Here is a 14,224-nt window from a genome sequence, read left to right as displayed (position 1 = left end):
CTTTTGGTTTGCAATCACTTCATAAAATTGGAATACACTTCATGTAATGCTTCACTCTGTTTAGAACTTGCATTGCACATAAAGTCATAGAAGTAGCAAACCAGTTGGTAGCAGGGGGCACAAGGCAGTTTTCCACTCAGAAACTTTTGGGCTTGTATAATATCCTATTGGCTAATATACCAAACAAGGTTTGTGAATTGCTGAAGCTTCTTAGTTTGCTGTTAAGTATGCTGCTGTCTGTGTAGGCTGTAAACTTATGAGTTCTCATTGCAGTGATCTAATAATCCTCAGTGTTGGCTGGGATCACTATATAACAAAGGGGGGGGTGGGCACTGTTGTGTTTCTCCTTCCAATTTCTTTTTATTTGTATGTGTTCCTGTGTGGTTTCTTCTCTTTTGTAGGAAACCACGTCATTGCATTTTGGAACTTTTTTTTTGTACATGTCAGACAGTTGCAGTGTGGCTTACAAGGAAAGGCACCTGGAGCAATTTAAGTAAAGGTTTGCATTTTTAATGAAAGTGTTTATCAGTTGTTGTACTTATTACAGATGTAGTTGTATTAGAAAATAAACCAATTCGAATAAAATGGGATATAAGCACTGGCTACTTAAAGGTACTGAAGAGAGGTACATGAGAAGAGAGTAGTGAAAAAATTGGGAGAATTTAGCCTGGAGAAATACAGGGGCAGAGCCAGTTAGTATTAAAATAGGCTTTTTTTAAATAAGGAACTGTTGGAATTGTTTTGGATGTGCTGATTAAGAGCATTCCAGTCCTTAGCTATTTCATTGAAATAGAGGAAGTCACCATGATAATTGTGAGACTGGGTAACTTTTAGCATCAGTCTGTCGGAAGACCTACGGGACCTGCAGTTAAAGTTAGGTTGGACCAGGTTTGAAGGTGCAGGGCAGTTATTGGGGTTGTGTAAGACGTTGTGGGCAAGGGTAAGTTGGCTTAGTGTTAACAGGTTGGGAAGTTCCAGCCACTTGTTGTTGAGTAATGGGGCGATGGTGAGTTTTCTGGGGATGATTTGCAGCAAACTTAACTATTTTGTTATAGCAGGACTCTAAGTTATTAAGGTCAGCCATATGTAGGTTGGTGAAAATTTGTGAGCAGTAGAGGAGGGTAGATAGTGAGATCTAGCTGTGGCTAGTCTGGCTTGATGTAAGATATGGTTTGGCCCTGTAGTGTGCGCCAAGTTTGGGATGGAGTTTTTTTTAATTATTATGGAGATATGTTTATCAAATTTTAGTCTGTCATCTATTGTAAGTCCTAGGAGCTTGGTCTGATTTGTGGGTTCCATTATAGGAGTAAATGGAGAGAGATAGTAAGATGAGCTTGGATGATTTGTTTGTGAAAATCATTAACTTAGTATTGTTTGGGTTTAGGATGAGTTGATGGTTGAAGAGGTAATTTTCAATGTCCTGGAATGCTTTTTGCATGTTGTGTTGATCTTGGGGGAGGGGGTCCTGAGCAATTGACAGGAATCATCTGCATATTGGATGATAGTGGAAAGTTGGGTGGCATAATTTAGGTTGTTGGTAAATATGACATAATGGAGGGGACCAGGTATGGATCCTTGGGGTACACCAGTGGATACTGGTAGTAGCAGGGTGAGATTGTTCTTACATTTTGTTGCCTGTTGATGGTTTGACAGCTGTGAAGCCATGTTAGGGCCATTTTGTTGCCTGTTGATGATTTGACAGCTGTGAAGCCATGTTAGGGATGATGAATTGAGATTGTATCTAGCAGTTGGTGGGATATGGTGTCAAAGGCTTTTGACATGTCCAGGAAAATTGCTGAGACTAGTTGTCCTTCTTTTTGAGATGGTGAATAGTATCAGTAAAGGCTGTTAGTGCTGTGTTTGTGCTATGTTTATGTCTGGAGCTGTGTTGAGACCTGGATGGTAGATTGTTCATAGCGAGGTGATTCAGGAGTTGTTGGTGTATACATTTTTTCTAGGATTTTGGGTATGGGAGAGAGGATGGCAATAGGTTGGCAGTTTGAGATGTATCTAGAGGGGTCACCATTAGGGAAATAATGTGAGAAATTTTCCAGAGTTCAGGCACATACTGTTTGGAGATAAAGCAATTGATTACGATGGATATGGGGTAGGCGATTGATGGAGCAGCCACTTTTAGGAATTAATTGGGTAGTTGGTCGGCAGCAAGACAGCAGGGTTTTAGCTTACTTGGGAGTTTTTTATGTAAGTAGTTTAATGGGTTTAAAGGAGAAAGACTTTGTGTTCTCAGTAGTAGGGGAGGGGACTGTGAGTGGTAGGTTTTGTTTGCTGTCTAGGAGGAAGGGGATAGTTGATAAAGTGAGAGTTGAACCGTGAGACTAAAGGCTCAGGGGAATTAGAAGTGGAGGGAGCATGGGTAGAGGTTTTTCCAGGGTTGAGGTAGTCAATATTTTGCCAGAACTGTTTTGTGGGTTGTGCAGGTGCTCTTTTTTTTAGATAAGCTGAAATCAGTTTTGTTTTTGGTGGTATGATATAGTAATCAGGCTCTATCCCTTGGCTTTCTAATGACTCTAAACTTCTAATTAAGCAAAGATAATTATTTGGATTTGAAAGTCATTAGAATGCCAAGATAATTATTTAGATTTGGAGGGTATTTTCCTGATTTGGGCAAGATTATTTAAGATGTTAAGGTATTTGTTGTGGAAGTGTTCCACTGCATGGTCTAGCTGTAAGGTTTTTTTTAATGGAGACCAATCACAACACTGAAGTAGTAAATTAAGTACATCAAGAGAGAAGTATTTCTTGCTATGGATATGGTAGGTTTGGCTTTGAATTTTTTTTTTATAGGTAGTGGCATGGTCACTTAGTGACTGGTAGGCAGCTTGCTTGGTACCCCAGATTTCGCTTGTTGGTTAATATCCAGTCAAGTAATTACTGTTTTTTGGAGTGTGTGTCGGTGTGAGTGGGACAGGTTATAGTTTAGGTGAAGTTCTATAAGTTAATAAACTTGGTAGAGCAGTTAGAGGAGCAGGAGAGCCAGTCAAGGTTAAAGTCATCTAGGATGATAGCTTCTTGGTTGAAGGAGTAAGCAGACCAAGAGAGGAGGGATTCTCTGGTGGGAAGATTGTTACTAGAAGGCAGGTATGCAGCTGTAATATTAATGGCTTTGTGAGGATTAATTTGCAGGCGTATGATTAGAATTTCAGTGCTGGGAATGTCTGGAGAAGTACAGTTTAGTTCTTCCTCTTTAAGAGAGTCTTTAAACATAATTGCTACACTACCTTGTTTGTTTAGTCTGTCTTGTCTAATATTATATCCATTTGATATAATTTTGGAGTCTTTGATGTGGGGCTTTAACCAGGTTTCTGTTATGACAGCTGTATATTTATATTTTTATATCTTATATATATATATATATATATATATATATATATATACACATACACATACATGGGGTGTGTGTGTGTGTGTGTGTATATATGTATGTGTGTGTATGTATATATATATATATATATATATATATATATATATATATATATATATATATATATATATGTGTATGTATGCGTTTGTGTGTGTGTGTGTGTGTGTATATACCTTCTTTACAGATGCTAGTCAACTATTACCTAATACCTTCACACTGCCTTCATACACCTCAACCCCACCCCCTCCTTTTCATTTCAAATCTGTCCCAACCACGTTTATTTAAACCCTTTTGAATAAACTGAAACCATGCTCTCCTTCTGGAGACCTACTGCCTTCTGAATGTCTACAGTTATCATCAAGGCTATTGCCTACCCTATTTCCATATGGATCAATAGAACTATTAGCGAAGGTCACATCCGTACCTTATGGAAAGTCTCCCATATTATCCCCCTGCATAAAGGCGGACACTCCACTGAGCTATCTAACTATCGCCCCATTGCCCTACTTTCTCCTATAGCTAAGATTACGGAGAAATGTATCCATAGACAATTACTCCACCACTTAATTGAAAACAATTTACTTTCCAACTGTCAACATAGTTTCAGACCCCCACACAGCACTACCACTGCCCTCCTTTCCTTTACTGATTACATTATACATTAACAGGCACCGAAACCTGAATAATCTTTCTTCTGCTCTATTTATCGACCTGTCTAAAGCATTTGACATGTTAAACCACCAGATTCTCATAAACATACTAAAATCTCTGTCATTAGACCCACTTTCCATAAAATGGTTCCAATCACACCTTGACAAATGACAGCAAGCAGTACACTCTATCCACCCATCTACCCGTTACCTTAGGTGTCCCTCAGTGGTCCATACTAGGATCTCTCCTCTTCTCCATATTTATTAATGACCTTCATCTAGCTCTCCCCCAAGCCATTTGCATACAATATGCTGACAACTCCACACTATTATGCTCAGCTACATCCTCCCATGACCACATCCTCCCATGACCTTTACTCTCTCACTCAGAAGGTATTCAACATAATTGAACAATGGTTCACTCAGCGTTGCCTTCTTTTGAACCCAAAGGAAACCAAACTCCCCCTCTTCACTCTTGCTCAAAAGTCCTCTCCTCTTCATTTCTCTGTGACATCCACCAATGGTAGTATAATATCTCCAGACTCTACCACCAAACTACTAGGTGTACCATCGACAATCTGAAGTTCGGCATCCACATCAACAATGCTATAAAGACTGTCAACAAAAAATTGCCACTCTCTATAGGATTAAACCCTTCCTTTCTCCTACTGCCAAAACTACTATAGCTCACACTCGTTTAATCTCTACACTTCTTTATGCCTCACCCATTTTTACTAGTCTATCCAAGAATAACCTCAGCAAGTTGGAAATGTTCTATAATAACATTGCAAGATTTGCAACAGGCAACCCATTTAGAACCCACCATTGTATAAATTTAAATCAGCTAGGATGGTTAGAACTACAACACCTGATTAAATTTCACCAACTAACCATTACCCATAACATTCTTTATAAACCTTCTAATACTCCAATTTTATCTAGCCTCATCACCCCCTATAAAAATCTGAAGTCCTTACGCTCATCACACAAACTTCTTGTACACACCTCTAAACCTAATAACAGGGCTGGGGATTTTCTCTTCTCTAATACTGTAGGTAAATACTGGAATCTTCTCCCTAATGACCTCTCCTCACTCACCTCTTTATCACTCTTCAAAAACAGACATAAACTTTACCTCAAGTCATACTGGCTATGCCCCTGTACCAAACCAGACTAGTCATCTATTCTCTTCAGACTTGACTTTGCCTAGCCACTGCTTACTATCCACTGTTGTGTCTTCCTTCTTATTATATTTTTCTCATCTCTCCCTTTTTTACATTATTTCTATTCTCCGTATATACCTATTTTTAAGTAAATCCTTAGTGACATCACTACACAACTAACTTCCTTTTTCTACTATTGACTTTACCTGTTTGATGTTTCTATACCTTCAATTTGCACTGTTTATGACTCGCGATCATTGTACATCCTGTGCTAACCTCTATGCTGTACTGCACGTTACCATTGTTGATGATTTTTATTATAGTTGCTATTTTTATTATAATATTTGCTTTTTGTTGTTTGTACTTGTATTTGATCGTGTCTAGAGCTTATCTCCCCGGGCCTCTACTGAAAATTGACATATATCCAGTTAGACTAGCCCAGTCAACAAATGTAAAATAAAAAATAAAATAAAAATAAATATCATGAGAGTAGATGGCCAAGGTAGCATGGAATTAAGTAATTTTATTGACAAAGCTTCTCCTGTTGAAATTGGTTATTAATAGATCTGAATTAGAGGTTGTAAGTAATGATGTACATACAGTTTGTGAGATTTTGGTTTGTTGTAGTAGAAATGGGGTTGGGTGGTATTGTTGATTAGGAGGGAAATTGTTGTTGTGGCCTAGGTTGGAATGGATATCTGCCTGAAGTTTAATATGTATTAAGGAGTGCTGTACTAGGTTTTTAAGTTTGGTCATTAGTTTGTTAGACTTGTAAGTGGAGAGCTGAGAGTTGGTGGGGTGTATATGTTTGAAAGGGAAGAGGAGTGTTGCAGTTGTAGTGTAGATGAGGGCTGATGGGTCTGTTATGTTTAAATGGAAGTTGAGGAGTGGTGTGTGTGAGTGTTAGAGTGATAGTGATTGATTTTAACATTATGGAAGTTGGTGGCATTACAGGCTAGGTAGAGAAAGCATACAAGTATTGTGTAGTAGTGTGAGTGATAGAGCGCCATAGTGGAAGGAGCTGAGAGAAAAACAGAGGAAGTAGAGTAGTTAGGATGGGAGTTGTGATGTAGTGATGGGTTATAGAGCTGTGAGAACAGTGCTGATTGGGAGAGGGTGGGTGTAAGACTGTTGTGGTGGGAGGGGGTTTGGGGAGAGTGATTGGTGAGGTTGGTAAGCAGTGTGGTTTACTTGGGTATAAAAGTATTGAAAGAGAGGTTGGGTGGGAATGAGGGTAGGGTAGGGGAGCGACACGAGCATAAACGGAGCGGGCCAGCACTATGCCCAATCTGTGAGTTTAAAATGAGTTTTAGTGCAAGTCTGCAGGTTAGGGTATGTGAGTTCATTATTTCCTTGGGAATGGGACTGCACATTTGCAGATGTATAGACAAAATGAGCACAGTTAAAGGGACAGTGGGTTGGAGTAAGGTGAGGGAGTGACAGAGGGAGAAAAGAAAGTTTGTTTTGGTGATGTGCGGCTGATACTGGGATGTGATTTACAGCAGTTAATTTTACTTTATCTCAAACCCAAAATATAAGTGGAACCCAACTTTATCAAATAACTGTACAAGCTGAAAATATGCAGCATTAGGGAGCCTGTATGCGAGTCTATGTGCAGGTGGTGAGTTCTAATTTTGTTGAGCTGTATTTGGAAAGCAGATATCTTAATCCAGATGTGGCAGAGATTTTGTTTTCTGTACAATTAACTCACTGATAGGCCTAGCACATACATCACCGGAACGTTTGCTAGTGTATAGTGTGGGAGAAAGAGTAAAAAAAAAATGTCTTTAATATTCCTCCATGTTCTTTCAGTCTAGTGATTTTTGGTATATACATTAATTGTCTTCATACTGTGGGGAGTTTCTATTTTAATGACATTGCCTTGCTATGTAAAAGAATATTGTCCTAAAATTGCCCAGAGTAAATGTCTTCAAGCATGGTTTGCAGACGGAAAAATCTGACATAAGGACGATCAGCTGAAGCTGAATGTAGGCAAAAGTAATATTTTTTGCAGCAATTAATGTCCATACCATACCTCTAAAATGTACAGATTTGTACCTCATATTTTTTGTCCTTTCCTCATAAAAGTTGTAGTTTTCTGGCAAATCGTTGAGGAATGAAGTCACTAATGACAGACATTCAAGTTTCAGCCTCCATATTAATCAAAAAATGTGCACTAATGCAAAACCTTTCATTCTAGCAACTTTCTACATTTATTAGAGCAGTATTTAAAATTTGTCCCTATTTTTGGACCTTTGTCCCGCCATTATTTTTGGCTTTGTCCAAATTTTTTGTACAAAGAGGTATGTCTTTGCTTTATTTATCACCAGTGGTTGAATGTAGAAATGTGATTCTTGTCAAGTTCACTTGTACTAAAGACCATGCTGGTACCACATTAAAAAGGTACCCATGTGCCGGGGATAACCTTTGATGTGGAAGTATCATATCTGGCTTGTCTGGCAAGAATCGTACTATATTGGATTCTGTGCGTTTGTAAAAGTTTTGGAAAAGTGGTTTATTCTCTGAGGATTTTTCTTTTGCCCTTCCCTGATATTTCTCATGGGCTAGCTGTTCTCTGCGTTGCAGAATACTTTGTATGACAGGATGGCTACCCTAATAGAATGAAGTAATAATTTGGCAGCGCAGTTCGTTAAGTTCCCTTAACACTGAAGCATCTGTACTCTTGGCAGCTTTGTACATCATGTATTTTACAGAAGTCTGAAAGTTGCAGTACAGAATTTTTTTTTCCTTCTTGAACTCTCTTCTGTGAGGAGTTTGACACTCCTTTGTTTGCAGTAAACATTATATATTGCTCAACTGCTGCTGCTCATCTGCTGCTCAGTAATGTAAAATAGGTAGATATGTACTGTATAAAACTTTGAAATAAGTTTAAATGGGTTGTTGTATAAATCGAAGTTATTCTTTTTTTTGTTTGTCAATATCTGGCTTTCTTTGAATTCTAAGTTTGTGTATTGGTGAAGTTATGGTGTTTAGTTGTGCAGCACTTGAAATCTTCATTTTCTTGGATCAAAAGTACGTCATGGTTGTTAAAGGCTAAATGTTTAGTTGTGAGGTCTTCAGTATGTCTGTGAACTGAATAGATATTTTTGCGAGTCCCTCTTGCATTTCTTCAGCTTGGATGATAGGAGTCACTTTTGACCCATGACCTGATTCGATACTTTTCATGTGTACATTGTGTGAGATGCAATTAAGACCTCCCAGTGCAGCATTATACTGTTAACCATAGTGACCTTTTGTTTTAAGCCCTGTCCATTCCCCAGACCTGATCTTCAGTGATGCAAAGCCGTTGTGGCTGAGAACATCTGTTTTTGAATGATTAAGTTTGGGTAGCTTGGGCTTATGGAGAACACATTCTTGGTTCTAAATGGGAGATGCATAATTTAGGCTCTCCAAATAACCTCAGAGACCCAGTAAAATAGGTCTTTGGACTCCAGTCAAGTATAATATCCAAGATATGTCAGAGACTTCTAGCCAGGTAGAGTTTTGCCTCCAGTTTCTCCATTGGCAGCCCCTTCCCTTTTTTTTTTAACCCCAGTGACACCACAGACCCTTCTGCTGAAGGGTTGGGGGCATTTTCTGGGTGTTTGGTCACATGTAGACGCCTGCCTCAACATTAGCATCCTTGAGATGAGATAAGGGCTGACTACCTCTGGCTACAGACCTTTCAGGATACCTTTCCTTATGGAGTGACAGCCCTATACTAACAATATGGCAGCTCTGTGACCTTTCAGTAAGCTGGGTATGGCTTGATATTACCCCCTGTGTCAATAGGGAGTGAAGGTTTGGGTGTTGGCAGTGACTTCCAACCACTTTCTGGGAACTACCCCCATACCTGGAGAAGCCAGTTGTCAAGGAACCTGGGCAGGTGTCTGCTTTCATGAGTCGTCATTCAACTGGTTATTGGTAATGTTTCTGTCCCACTGACTGGGGATGCAGCCTCAGTGCAGTCTTTTTCCAGGCTGTGTCAAATGCTGTGCTTTCTGTTCCCTGAAAATTTTCCCCTTTTGGTCACTGGGATGGGAACATCTTAAGTGCCTCCATTTCTCCTCCATACTTAACTTTCCCAATTTCTGCCATTTCTCTATTTGCTGTGACAGAGCATGTGAAGAAAGCCAAGGTACATTCCAGTAGTACTTGATTGACCTCAAACAAACAGTTGATTTCTCCTGCCATGAACTCAGCCTGTCTGAGACCTCTCCCTTCCCCAAGAGCTTTTTCCATCCATCCAGTAACCCCCTTCTGCATCTGTATGCCATCAGACTTGCCACTTAATATTTTCACTTCTTATGATGGTCAGTAGGGTGGTGCGTGTCACTGTCACTGCCCAGAAGCCCAATACCAGGTAAATGTCCAAGTACAAAGGGGCTTGTTTTGAGGTGTGGGTATTGGAGTAAAATGCAGATTCTTTTTCAGCTCCATTTCCTATGATCCTAAATTACCTTGCCAACATATTTGATTCTGGTTTGAGCTGACAGCAATTTCTAATGAAGTCTGGCCTACCAGAGTTCTTCTTCTGTTAAACTGTGTAAGACCTTTTCTGAAGGAAGTTTTAATTCCTTGGACTCCAGTTTGGGAATCCATGAGGAAAGGTATCCTAAAAAGTCTGCAACCTGAGGAGATCAGCTCTTATCTCAAGGATGTTGATGTGGAGGCTGGCATCTACATGTGACCAGACACCTGGAAAATGCAACCAAACCTAGAATGGGGTCTTTTAACTTTGTGTTAGAACAGTTAACGCCTCTTCTTTTCTTGCAGCCATCACATCTGCTAGATGCACACTGAGCTTCAGGTCTTCTATGTTAATCCACCATGTCTTGTTTCTCTCAAAGGTAGTCTTGCTGGGAACTAGCCCCACACTCATGCCTAGGGTGGCTTCTGAAACTGTCATTCTTTTGCAGAAAAAAATCATCCCAAGTAAGTGAGAATACCCCTTTCATTACATCAACAGACAACTGAAATTTACTTAATCATGCTAATAACCTTAGTAGTAAAGGAAGTACAGTCACAGACCTTTCATAAAAATGTAGGTACATGTTTTTGAAGTGACCTGGTCAGGATGGTAATTGGACTGCCTTAACTTTATTTATTAGGAGCAGGCTAAGTGCACACCATGACAGCAGTAGCCACTACTGTTGCTGTTTTCTGTGATGTGTATTTTGATATTTGTGAAACTGCTACATGGGCTTCTGTAAGCACCTTTGTGAAGCATTACAGGCTGGATGGAATCTCCAGGACTTTAGCAGCATTTGATTTTGCCACAGATTGAGGCATGCTTTCCTGACATCATCCAGTTTTGGCTGCTCAGGACTCCTCCTGGAGGAAGGTAGAGGAGGCAGGACCAGATCATGTCAAGTTCCGAAGCTTCATGGTTACCATTACAATTTAAACTGCATGTTTGTGGTTCATCCTCTACATTCGTGCCTACCGTCCTCTTGTCTGCCAGAGTTGGGGGATTGTATGTCAGTATGTTGGTTTGAATGATTGCACGTGCTGCAGGCAGCCCACTGTCATCTAGAGTAATAGTGGTGTGCAAGGGATTACGGGAAAGGGAGAGAAGTTGAAACCCGGGAAAGTCTGTGTCTATGTCAAGGCAAAAGTGAGCTATCACTACACTTCTAGTGGTAGAGTAAGAAAAAACCTTGTGCATGCAGATCTATTGTGTTGTACATAAATTCTGGCTACATCATTTGTGCAATAGCTCCATTCTTTTAATCACTTTTCACAGACTGTGATTCAGGATGGCAATGTAAGGCTAAGCTTCTGGTGCTTTCTTTATCTCTTTGATTTGATTAAATTCACACAGTTTTAACAATAACATGGGTATCCTTACAGTTGTATAAAAGGAAAAGGTTGCAAACGTTTTTCATTTGTTTTCTGGACTGCACATAAACAATTTTATTGGAGTGAATAAAAAAACAAAATTTCTGATTTCTCTCAAACTCATCTCTTCCTCCTGAACATTATTGTGATTATATCTGTGATTCTTGACATTCTTACAGCCTACAAAACCTTTACTTTTTGAATTAACTTTAGTTGTAGTGCAGTCTTTTCTGAATCTTTCATCCAAGGTTTGTCCTCTGCTGTTAACTTTTACAAATGATTTAGATTCAACATTAGTGGTACCTTTTATTCCTTTCTTATTCTTCCATTCACCATCCTATTTTTCTGATGATCTACTCTATGTAACCGTAGTCATTGCTATCACAAGTCTCATGCTCAATGAGCAATATTGCTTTATCCATTTTCCCTTTATCTCTTTTCCTACCATCACAGAGACACCTCTTACTTTCCTTCTACTTATTTTAAAATGTTTAATTTGCCATGGTCAGTGCTGTCAAATGCCTTAGGCTCATCATACACTACTTCCCTTCATCCATTCCTCCATTTATAACACCAATCATTCTTTATTAAATCTTGATTAATCATTGCAAATTATGTTGGAAACTACAGGAATATAAAATGTTTATATCTTGTTTATTTCTTCCTTCCCCTTTCTTCCATATAAATGTTATAACCCCTTTTACACATTTCTGCTTTTATACCCTCCTTCATCCATTTTTCAATATTTCCAGAAGAAATTCTCCTCCATTATCTGTCATTTTTTTGTATGTATGTGTATGCATCTGTATATATACGTTTGTGTGTACATATATGTCTACATATATACATATAAACATATGTATGTATAAATGTTTGTTTATAAATGTATGTATGCGTATATATGTATGAAGTATAAAATTATATATATGTGTGTGTGTGTGTGTGTGTGTGTGTGTACCCTAATCCATGTGGAGCTGGTGCAGATTCTTCTTTTCTTCCTTTTACAACATCCTCCTTACTCTCTTTCTTCTTGATTTTTTCACTCCCTGTAGACCATACCACTTTTCTTTTCCACATCATAGGAGATTACTAGGCTAATGGCTCTGGGGCCCTTACAAGCCTAGCCAAGAGTTTATCCCCAAAAAAGAAACCCCAATCAGCACCTGTCGCCCCTGTCAATGAGGGACACAGGTGGAACCCCTGGGAAAAATTTGTGGTTGCCCATCCACTCATTAAGGTTGTGCTTGAAGAGGGTCAGCGATGTACTTTGCTTGACGTGTATGAGGAGTCTTTTCCAGTGACAGGGCAGTCCCTGGAAGACAAACATGTCTCTCCAGCAGGTTTTGCTAATGTCACATATTAGATTTAAGCCTTTTGATCGGGTACCACATGAGGAGTTAGACTTACGGATATGGAGCATCTCTAGTAGAGCAGGGTCTGAGACTGCCTTGTAGTCGAGACACAGGTCACCTCTGAGCAGTCTGTATGATACAGAGTAGAGTGATAGTGATTTGAGCCTGTCCACATAGGACAGGTGTTGGAGACTGTGGATTCTCCTTGAGGTATTTCTGTGGCCTTTCCAGTTGGTGCAGGTGTTTGGGGAGGTACATACCAGATGGGGTGTTGTACTCCATTATTGGCCTAATGAGGGAGGAACACAGAGAGATAATGACCTCCTTTTTTCTGGATACAGTCCCCTTACTTGTGAGATTAACCAAGTAAAAGGCTTTTCTGACCACTGCTGCTACATGATGGTCAAATGTGAGATTGTTTTTAACTTGTGTACCCAGGTCTCTCGCCACAGGTTGTGTGCTTAGGGGGTTGCCGTTTAATCTGGTAGTCAGTAGGGGTCATGTTTTTGCTGAATTGTATAATACATTTTTTTGCATTTAACTTAAAGCCATGACTTTGGCAGCAGTCATTTGTTGCTGTGAGACCCTCTTGAAGTATGTTACTATCATTTAGGGAGTCAGTGACAGCACCTAACTTACAGTTGTCCGCAAACTTGGTCAGCCACAGGCCTTTTGTCTTTGCCTGGACCTCTGAGAAACAGATGCCAAATAATAGGAGTCTCAGGACAGATCCCGGGGGACACCACTAGCGACGGGTCTGCTATCAGAGGTAGTGGCACCTATTTTGACCTTGTGGGTCCTATCAGTGAGCTAGTTGGCCACCTACCTGATGAGATAGGGATTTGAACCAAGTTCTGTTAGCTTTGTGATGATGCCCGAGTGGCGGGTTGTGTCAAAAGCTTTGGCCAAGTCAAGGTAAGGTGTGTTTACTGGCTTTCCCTTATCCAGTGCCTTGGTGACAGCCTCAAAAAAGTCAACCAGGTTCAACAGGCAAGATCTGCCCTTGGCGAATCCGCTCCATTACTGTACAGATCAGACTTGTTAAGCTAATGGGGCGATGGTTACCAAGATCAGTAATGGCGCCCCCTTTGTGCAAAGGGTATGAAAATGGCAGATGTTCCTCGTGTTTCACTGTTGCAGTCATCACACTTGGGTTATCTGCCTGCAGGTAGCCCTCAATCGACCGGAATACCAGAGACTTAGTATTTCTGCGTTGGATGCTCTCACTCCAGGACTGATGTCAGGTCATCAGGGGTATACAAGCAGGCAGCTGACACAGTTACATCAGTCTCTCTTGCCGAGGAGCCCGAAGCAGAAGCAGTTCACATGAGTGCTGGTCAGCCACTGCCTGAGTTTTAATTTCCGTCATCCTGAAGTCTTCTAAAGCTAACTACCCCATTGGGGATCCTTTTTTCTTGCTCTAACCGATGTCAGAAAAAGTTAACAATTGTCGCGCCTGTGGAAAGCAAATACCACACCGAGATTTCCATTCTTACTGTGTCATCTGTTTAGGCCCAGACCACGACGTACCTCACTGTCAGTTTTGTGCTTTATTCAATGCCCAAGCTATTTGTCATTGGGTCCTTATTATTGCTAAATACCTTTGCTTTCGATCTCCATATTCCGAAATGGCTTCGATAATCCGTCTGACTACCGATCTTCTGAAAAAACATAAGGATAAAGACAGAGACCGACCACACAGGTCCAAAACTGCGGCCAACGCTTCCATTAAGCTAGTCGCCAGTACTCGGGTGCTTTCACAGCCCCTGATGCCCTCTTCGCTGGATTTGCAGGTCGCTACCAAGACCCGTTCGAGGTCCGGTATGCCATGAGACT

Source organism: Protopterus annectens, chromosome 5.part0 (genome assembly GCF_019279795.1).
Source record: "Protopterus annectens isolate FY-2018-M chromosome 5.part0, PAN1.0, whole genome shotgun sequence".
NCBI classification, from domain to species: domain Eukaryota; kingdom Metazoa; phylum Chordata; order Ceratodontiformes; family Protopteridae; genus Protopterus; species Protopterus annectens.
The sequence above is the reverse complement of the archived record's forward strand: the minus strand, read 5'-3'. Positions refer to the sequence as shown.